The sequence below is a fragment of the Cebus imitator genome, unplaced genomic scaffold (genome assembly GCF_001604975.1).
Source record: "Cebus imitator isolate Cc_AM_T3 unplaced genomic scaffold, Cebus_imitator-1.0 Scaffold196, whole genome shotgun sequence".
NCBI classification, from domain to species: domain Eukaryota; kingdom Metazoa; phylum Chordata; class Mammalia; order Primates; family Cebidae; genus Cebus; species Cebus imitator.
The window spans coordinates 1,654,039-1,662,719 of NW_016107511.1; the positions used below are offsets into that span (position 1 = coordinate 1,654,039).

Here is an 8,681-nt window from a genome sequence, read left to right on the forward strand (position 1 = left end):
CTGAGGCAGGAGAATCACTTGAACCTGGGAGGTGGAGGTTGCAGTGAGCTGAGATGGCACCACTGCACTCCAGTCTGGGTGAGACTCTGCCTCAAAAAAATAAATAAATAAATAAAGCAAAACATAATGCAATATACATAAATCATCTGGAGTTCTACAAACATCCAACAAATAGAAATTAAAATGGTAAAATACATGTTATTTATAATATCAAAATCATGAAATACATATAACAAAATATGTATAAAACATATACTGGGCCAGGTGTGGTGGTTCACAGCTGTAATCCCAGCACTTTGGGAGGCCGAGGCAGGCAAATCACCTGAGGTCATGAGTTGGAGACCAGCCTAGCCAACATGATGAAACCCCGTCTCCACTAAATATACAAAAATTTGCTGGGCATGATGGCACATGCCTCTAATCCCAGGTACCTGGGAGGCTGACACAGGAAACTCACTTGAATCCGGGAGGCAGAAGTTGCAGTGAGCCAAGATTACCCCACTGCACTCCAGCCTGGGCCACAGAGGGGGACTCCGTCTCAAAAAATAAATAATAAATACAAAAAATAGAAAACACTGTATACTGAAGGCTACAAATCACTGCAAAAAAAATTAAAGACCTAAATAAAAGGGAGGAAAAAGGTACACTACTTTAATGGACCTTAAGACTCAATACTGTTAAGATGAAAATTCTCTCCCAGACTATTATTAAAATTCAAGATGGCTAGGCACGGTGGCTCACGCCTGTAATCCCAGCACTTTGGAAGGCTGAGGTAGACTGATCGCTTGAGGTCAGGAGTTCAAGACCACCCTGGTCAACATGGCAAAACCCCATCTCTAAGAAAAATACAAAAAAAAAAAAAAAATAGCCAGGCATGGTGGTGCATGCCTATACACAATTGTTCATAAGCACCAATGTGGAATAGCCAAAACTGGAAACAACCAAAATATACTTCAACAAGTGAGTACATATAACCATGGAACAGCCCTTAGCAATAAACCATGAAACACACAACTTGTATCTTAAGGTCTTCATGCAGAGTGAAAAGTCAATCTCAAAAGGTCACATACTACATAATTCTATTTATAGAACATTTTGCAAATGAAATATCCAAGAGATAGGGTGCAGATTGGTGGCTGCCAGAAGTTAATTGGGAGGTTATTAATCCCAGTTACTTGAGAGGCTGAGGCATGAGAATTGCTTCAACCCGGGAGGCGGAGTTTGCAGTGAACCAAGATCAAGCCACTGCACTCCAGCCTGGGCAACAGAGCAAGCCTCTATCTCAAAAATAAATAAGTAAATATGACTCAATCAATCTCAACCAAGATTTCAACAAGTTTTTGAAGAAATTAACAATTGTAAAATTTATATGAAAAACGAAGAATGGTATAATAATCAAAATAATTTTTAAATGAAGAGCATACTTGGAAGACCAAAACATTCAATAACTTTTCACAAAGCTATGTCATAAGAAAGGTGAGTTACAGACATACAAATCCATTAAACAGAAAAGTGCCATGGCAATCCAATGGGAAAATAATAATCCTTCTAGCAAATGGTGCCAATATAATTGGACATCAAGATGTAAAAAAGAAAAAAAAAAAAAAAAAAAAACGCAAAAATGTATTTCATACGATATAGAAAAATTAACTATAAATAAACCATAGGCCTACATGTAAAACCTAAAACTTCTTCAAGAAAACATAGAATAAAATCTCAATGGCCTTGGGCTAGGCAAAAATTTATTTAAGAAGGACACACAAACCACGAAATATAAAATAAAAAACAATAATATATTTAGAAACAAATGAAAAACTTTGCTCTTCCAAGACACAATTAAGAAAATAAAGGCCAGGGACAGTGGCTCATGCCTATAATCCCAACACTGAGAGGCTGACACAGGAGGATCGCTTGAGCCCAGGAGTTCAAGGCTGCCGTGAGCCTTGATCACACCATTGCATTTCAGCCTGAGTGATGGAGTAAGACCCTGTCTCAACAAAAAATAAAAGAAGAAAGAAAGAAAGGGAGAGAGAGAGCGGGAGGGAGGGAGAGAGAGAGAGAGAGAAGAAAGAAAGAGAAAGAAAGAAAGAAAAGAAAGAAAAAAAGAAAAGAAAGAAAAGAAAGTAACAGTAGCAAAATCTTTATCTGATAAGGGTCCTGTATCTAGATTATATAAAGAACTCTTTCAACTCAGCAAGACAAAAAAAGGGGGCTAAATATTTTAATACACTTCTAAAAGATATATGAATGGCCAAAAAAGATGAAGAGATGATCCCCTTCATTAATCATCAGGAAAATACAAATTAAAACCCAGTAACACCCACTTAATGTTTCTGTTTTTAAGATAATGCCACATACTGGTAAGGCTGTGGTGCAGCTAGTACTATCATACATTGCTAACATACATGCAAACCGGCACAGCGACATTGGAAACATTGGCAGTTTCTGACAACGTTACATGTTCACTTACCGGTAAGACGGATAATACCGTACTCCTAGGTATTTACACAGAGAAGTGAAAACAAATGTCAGCACAAAGACTTGTACTCAAGTAGCCATAGCAGCTCTACTCATAATACCCCAAAGAGGAAAAAACTTACCTGCCCATCAACTGGTAATGCATAACAAATTGTAGAATATGAATACAAAGGAGAACACTACTCAGCAATGGGAAGCATGACATGCGCAAAAACAGGTGTGAATCTCAAAAGCATTAGGCTAAGTGGAAGAAGCAAGAAAAAAACAGTAAATATAATATTACCCTTTTTGTGTGTTATATTTACTCTTTTTATATTTATATTTACTTTACATTATACTTTATTTATATTTACTCGTTTTCAACTATGGTGAAAGAAAGCAGATCACTGATTGTTAGGGGCTGACAGGATGAATGACTACGAAGGGCTACAGAAAAAGCCTTTTGGGGTGACAGAAATATTTTATGTCATGATTTTGGTAGTGTTAATCACCTATATACATTTCTGAAATTCATCAAATTGTACACTGAAAATTAATAACTTTTATTTTCTGTTAATCAAACTCAATACAAGTGATTCAAAAATTAAAAGGGAGAGACGGTGCAGTGGCTCACGCCGGTAATCCCAGCACTTAGGGAGGCCGAGGCAGGCAAATCACGAGATCAGGAGTTCGAGACCAGCCTGGACAACATGGTGAAACCCCGACTCTACCAAAAATACAAAAATTAGCAGGGCGCAGTGTCGTGCACCTGTAGTCCCAGTTACTTGGAAGGCTGAGGCAGAAGAATCGCTTGAACCTGAGAGGCGGAGGTTGCAGCGAGCCGAGATCATGCCACTGCACTCTAGCCAGGGCAACAGAGCAAGACTCTGTCTCAAAAAAAATACAAAAATTAGCTGGGCGTGGTGGCGGCCACCTGTAATCCCAGCTACTGCGGAGGCTGAGGCAGGAGAATCGCTTGAACCCAGGAGATGGAGGTTGCAGTGAGCATTGCACCATTGCACTCCAGCCTGGGCAACAAGAGTGAAACTCCGTCTTAAAAAAAAAAAAAAAAATTAGGCCGGGCGCGGTGGCTCAAGCCTGTAATCCCAGCACTTTGGGAGGCCGAGGCGGGTGGATCACGAGGTCAAGAGATCGAGACCATCCTGGTCAACATGGTGAAACCCCGTCTCTACTAAAAATACAAAAAATCAGCTGGGCATGGTGGCGCGTGCCTGTAATCCCAGCGACTCAGGAGGCTGAGGCAGGAGAATTGCCTGAACCCAGGAGGCGGAGGTTGCGGTGAGTTGAGATGGCGCCATTGCACTCCAGCCTGGGTAACAAGAGTGAAACTCCGTCTCAAAAAAAAAAAAAAATTAAAAGGGAGGTGAGGTGAGAAAGAGAAAAGAAACAGAACTACACTGCAGAGGGAGCCCCGTGGTAAGCTGTGCCCCTCCACTGAGACCAGCGGCTGTAGCACCACATCTGTGTACAGGGACCTCTCAACAGGGCCCAGGTGCTGCCACTTCTCCTGGGTGAATTCCACAGTCACGTCCTTAAGTGACGCTGATGCCTGTAACAGCACATTTCTAATTAATCTGAAGGGTTTAGAAACTATATTGTGGGAAATGCCTTTGAAAATAAATTTATGACCGGGCGCGGTGGCTCACGCCTGTAATCCCAGCACTTTGGGAGGCCGAGGCGGGTGGATCACGAGGTCAAGAGATCGAGACCATCCTGGTCAACATGGTGAAACCCCGTCTCTACTAAAAATACAAAAATTAGCTGGGCATGGTGGCACGTGCCTGTAATCCCAGCTACTCAGGAGGCTGAGGCAGGAGAATTGCCTGAACCCAGGAGGCGGAGGTTGCGGTGAGTTGAGATGGCGCCATTGCACTCCAGCCTGGGTAACAAGAGTGAAACTCCGTCTCAAAAAAAAAAAAAAAAAAAAAAAAGAAAAGAAATTTATGGTTTATTGTTGAGAGTTTAACACAAAATGTTATAAAGGACCCTATTATGGCGCTACCACTGTCTTAGACTTTGTGGTACTCATACAATTGGTACAAATATTATTCTCATGCCCTAATGCATGTATATTTATTTATAAATTATGTACAGTCAGTTAGTATACTAGGATAAGGTTTAGAGTCTTGGTTTCAGATAAAGTTATTTTAGCTAGGCTTCCTGTCTTCTTTTTCTACACCTTAGTGGACTGTCCTAAACACTCTCTAAGGTATACAGACCTCACAGATCTCTGCTGGGTTAAGAGGAAACCAACAAAGAGGTGCATGTAAGCCCTGGAAGTACTACGCATGATCAAGCTTGTCTTTCAGAAGCAATATTCCAGAAGAGTGGGAATGTCCTAAGCAGCAAAACAGACGAGAGCAATTGAAGAGATGACCTAGATAGAGGTAAAGCAATGAGAGTTCAGAATGGGAAACCAGGCCCTGTGAGAGAAGGGAACATCTTTCATTATGACTTTTGTGTGCAACGGTACATGGAGAGGCTGCGTGAGCAAACGGGTAGATGCCGATGCCATATACTGAGATAAAAAGAACAAGAATAAGAACATGGGCATTTAACATCTGTGAAGATACAGGTGGAATTATACACTGCACCACTGGTTACATGATTTTGGAATAGAGAAGGAAGGTTTAAAGTTGATCCTCACACTGTTGGTGGGAGTGTAAATTAGTTCAACCCTTGTGGAACACAGTGTGGCGATTCCTCAAGGATCTAGAAATAGAAATTCCATTTGACCCAGCAATCCCATTACTGGGTATATATCCAAAGGATTATAAATTGTTCTATTATATGGACACATGTACACGAATGTTCATTGCAGCACTGTTTACAATAGCAAAGACTTGGAGCCAACCCAAATGCCCATCGATGATAGACTGGACAGGGAAAATGTGGCACATATGCACCATGGAATACTATGTAGCCATAAGAAACGATGAGTTTGTGTCCTTTGTAGGGACATGGATGAACCTGGAAACCATCATTCTCAGCAAACTGACACAAGAACAGAAAATCAAACACTGCATGTTCTCACTCACAGGCAGGTGTTGAACAATGAGAACACATGGACACAGGGAGGGGAGCATCACACACTGGGGTCTGTTGGGGGGAACTAGGGGAGGGACAGTGGGGGGTGGGGAGTTGGGGAGGGATAACATGGGGAGAAATGCCAGATATAGGTGATGGGGAGGAAGGCAGCAAACCACATTGCCATGTATGTACCTATGCAACTATCTTGCATGTTCTTCACACGTACCCCAAAACCTAAAACGCAATAAAATATATATTTAAAAAAATAATAACATAAAATAAAAATTTAAAAAGATTGATCCTCAGAGTTAATGCAATCACACAAAAAATCACGGCAAGTTTTGAAGATGAAAAGTTGGACTCTAAAGTTACAAGCGGCAAAGGACTTAGACTATCCAATACAATTGTGAAAAGGAACAAGTTTGGGAGATTCATGTTCTCAATACAAGACTTATTTTAAAACAACAGTAATCAAGGGGGACATTCGCAAAAGGACTGGCACAGATCAACAGAAGAGAATACAGACTTCAGGCCAGGCACTGTGGTTCAGGCCTGTAAGCCCAGCACTTTGGGAGGCCGAGGCAGGCAGATCACTTGAGGTCAGGAGTTCAAGACCAGCCTGACCAACATGTTGAAACCCTGTCTCTACTAAAAATACAAAAATTAGCCTGGCATGGTGGTAGGCACCTGTAATCCCAGCTACTCAGAAGGCTGAGGCAGGAGAATCACTTGAACCCTGGGTGGAGGTTGCAGTGAGCCAAGATTGTGCCAGTGCACTCCAGCCTGGGTGCAGAGGGAGACTCCAACTCAAGAAAACAACCAAAAAAAAACCAAAAAACAAAGAACAACAACAAAAAAGAGAATACAGACTCCAGAAACAGAGTCACAAATAATAAAAAGCCAAATGGTTCAAAAAAATGGTGCCAATGCAATTCAGTTGAAAACAAATATTAGAACTCTCAGACATAAACAAAAATAAACAAGCTTGATATTGCGTGTGAAGGGAGAACTCTAGCCCAGGAGAGGGAGCAGGTCAGGAAACGTCCTCATTTTGAGGCTGTTTGAAACTACCTGATTTTTTCTTTTTTAATTTATGTTACAAAAAAACTAACTTTAAGATTTCTTTTTGTAACTTTTTTCAACAGGGAAAACAATACACTCCACAGGGAAGGGTGAGGGGCCGAGAAGACAGGCCTTGGGTAAAATTCTTACAACAGCACCTGGAGCTGAGAAGCCTGCCTAGGCGAGAACACAGGCACTGCCACCAGCGCAGAGGGCAGCTGCCGTCTGGGGTCAGCAGATCAGTTCACACACCACACAAGGCTGCTTTAGATCCAAGTCATAAAAATCTTCCAGCTCAACATGAAACAAGTCCCACTCATCTTCAGGTTCTGTCCGCTTGTCATCCCCACCTGCAGCCAAAAGCGTAAGCAACACCTTGCCCAGCCCCAAGGTGACAACCTGTTCTTCATTGTTGTCAGAGGGGTTGCTGTTCTCTCTTTCTTCAATGAGTTCCCAGGAGTGCTTCCTTCACTGGGCCCGGTATCTGCTTGATGTTCCCACTTTCTGCCTCTGTGGCTCCTCTCTACGGCCATCAGGGTACACAGGCTTGCAAAAGGCCCTCCAAATGGGCAGCTCCCACATCCTTCATCAAAATACCTGCAGTGCCTGGCGAGGTGGCGCGTGCCTGCCATCCCAGCTACTCGGGAGGCTGAGGCGGGAGGATCGCTTGAGCCCAGGAGTTCTGGGCTGTAGTGCGCTATGCCGATCAGGTGTTCACACTAAGTTCAGCATCAATGTGGTGACCTTCTGGGAGCGAGGGACCACCAGGTTGCCTAAGGAGGGGTGAACCAGCCCAGGTCAGAAACAGAGCAGGTCAAAACTCCCGTGCTGATCTCCTAGTGGGATCGCACCTGTGAATAGCCATTGCACTCCAGTCTGGGCAACATAGCAAGACCCCGTCTCTTAAAAAAAATTAATTAAATTAAAGTCAAAATACCTGCATGCCTTGTTGCTCAATGCCCCCTTGTATTTCTGAATGAGTTTCTGCTTCTCTTCTTTCTCCTCCACCCAGTACTCACTCCAAATGACAAAGTTAGATGTGATCTGGCATTCTGGGCAGGACTTTATAATCTTGCTCAAATTGCTTAGCATTCCTCCACTTGCGAATGCACTCGAGACACTAGGCATAGTTGCAGTTGGAGAGGATCCCCAAGGAGCGCTGGCTGGGGTTGGGTTTCTCATAGATCGCGTCCATGCAGATCCCACACACTATGTCCTTGCTGCACTGCACAGCAAATGAGAGCTCCATGCCCTTCTCATGCGCCTCAATGCATGATTTACTGGGCAGCATCCATCGGATGCAGGACCTGCAGTCCACACATTATAGAAGTAATTTTTAGGCCAGGCACAGTGACTCACACCTGTAATCCCAGCACTTTGGGAGGCCAAGGCAGGCGGTTCACGAGGTCAGGAGTTCAAGACCAGCCTGGCCAACATGGTGAAACCCCATCTCTCTTAAAAATACAAAAGTTAGCTGGGCGTGGTGGCACGTGCCTGCTACAATCTCAGCTACTCCTGAGGCTGAGGCAGAAGAATTGCTTGAACCAGGACCCAAGAGGTGGAGGTTGCAGTGAGCCGAGATTGTACCACTGCACTCCAGCCTGGGCTACAGAGCGAGACTCCATCTCAGTAATAATAATACTTTTTAAGTAAAAAAAAGAATATTAAAAGGTAAGCTACAAGCTACACAGTGAGAGGAAAATTCAGGAGATCATGACCATTTAGTATTAATAACTGGTGTTATATTCAAAATCTGCACACAGAAATCCCCGCTCAAACAACAGGCAAATTTTCTCATTTAAGTTACAGGGAGAAAAACATCAAGCAAAAAAAAAAAAGGAGCAGGATTGTGCCCCCATTCATTTTATGAGGCTAATAGAGCCATAATACCGAAAAGGGGAAAGGAAATTATAGTCTCACCTAACTTGTGACACAGTCATAAACATTCTAAATATAGTACTAGTAGAAGGATCTCACCCAACACACATTCAAAGCAACTCACCACATTTATCAGCATGTAAGATCTATACAGGAAATGGCCGGGCGCGGTGGCTCAAACCTGTAATCCCAGCACTTTGGGAGGCCGAGGCGGGTGGATCACGAGGTCAAGA

The 8,681-nt window shown here is 42.9% G+C and overlaps 1 pseudogene across 1 annotated transcript in view; it reads left to right on the plus strand.

Moving 5' to 3' along the window:
• The window catches only part of LOC108316986, a 44,653-nt pseudogene that overhangs the window by 11,347 nt on the left and 24,625 nt on the right, over window positions 1-8,681 (plus strand). The window contains exon 2 of the transcript XR_001830539.2: window positions 6,897-6,934. The product of XR_001830539.2 is annotated as a 40S ribosomal protein S6-like (transcript). The remainder of the gene's footprint in view (window positions 1-6,896; window positions 6,935-8,681) is intronic.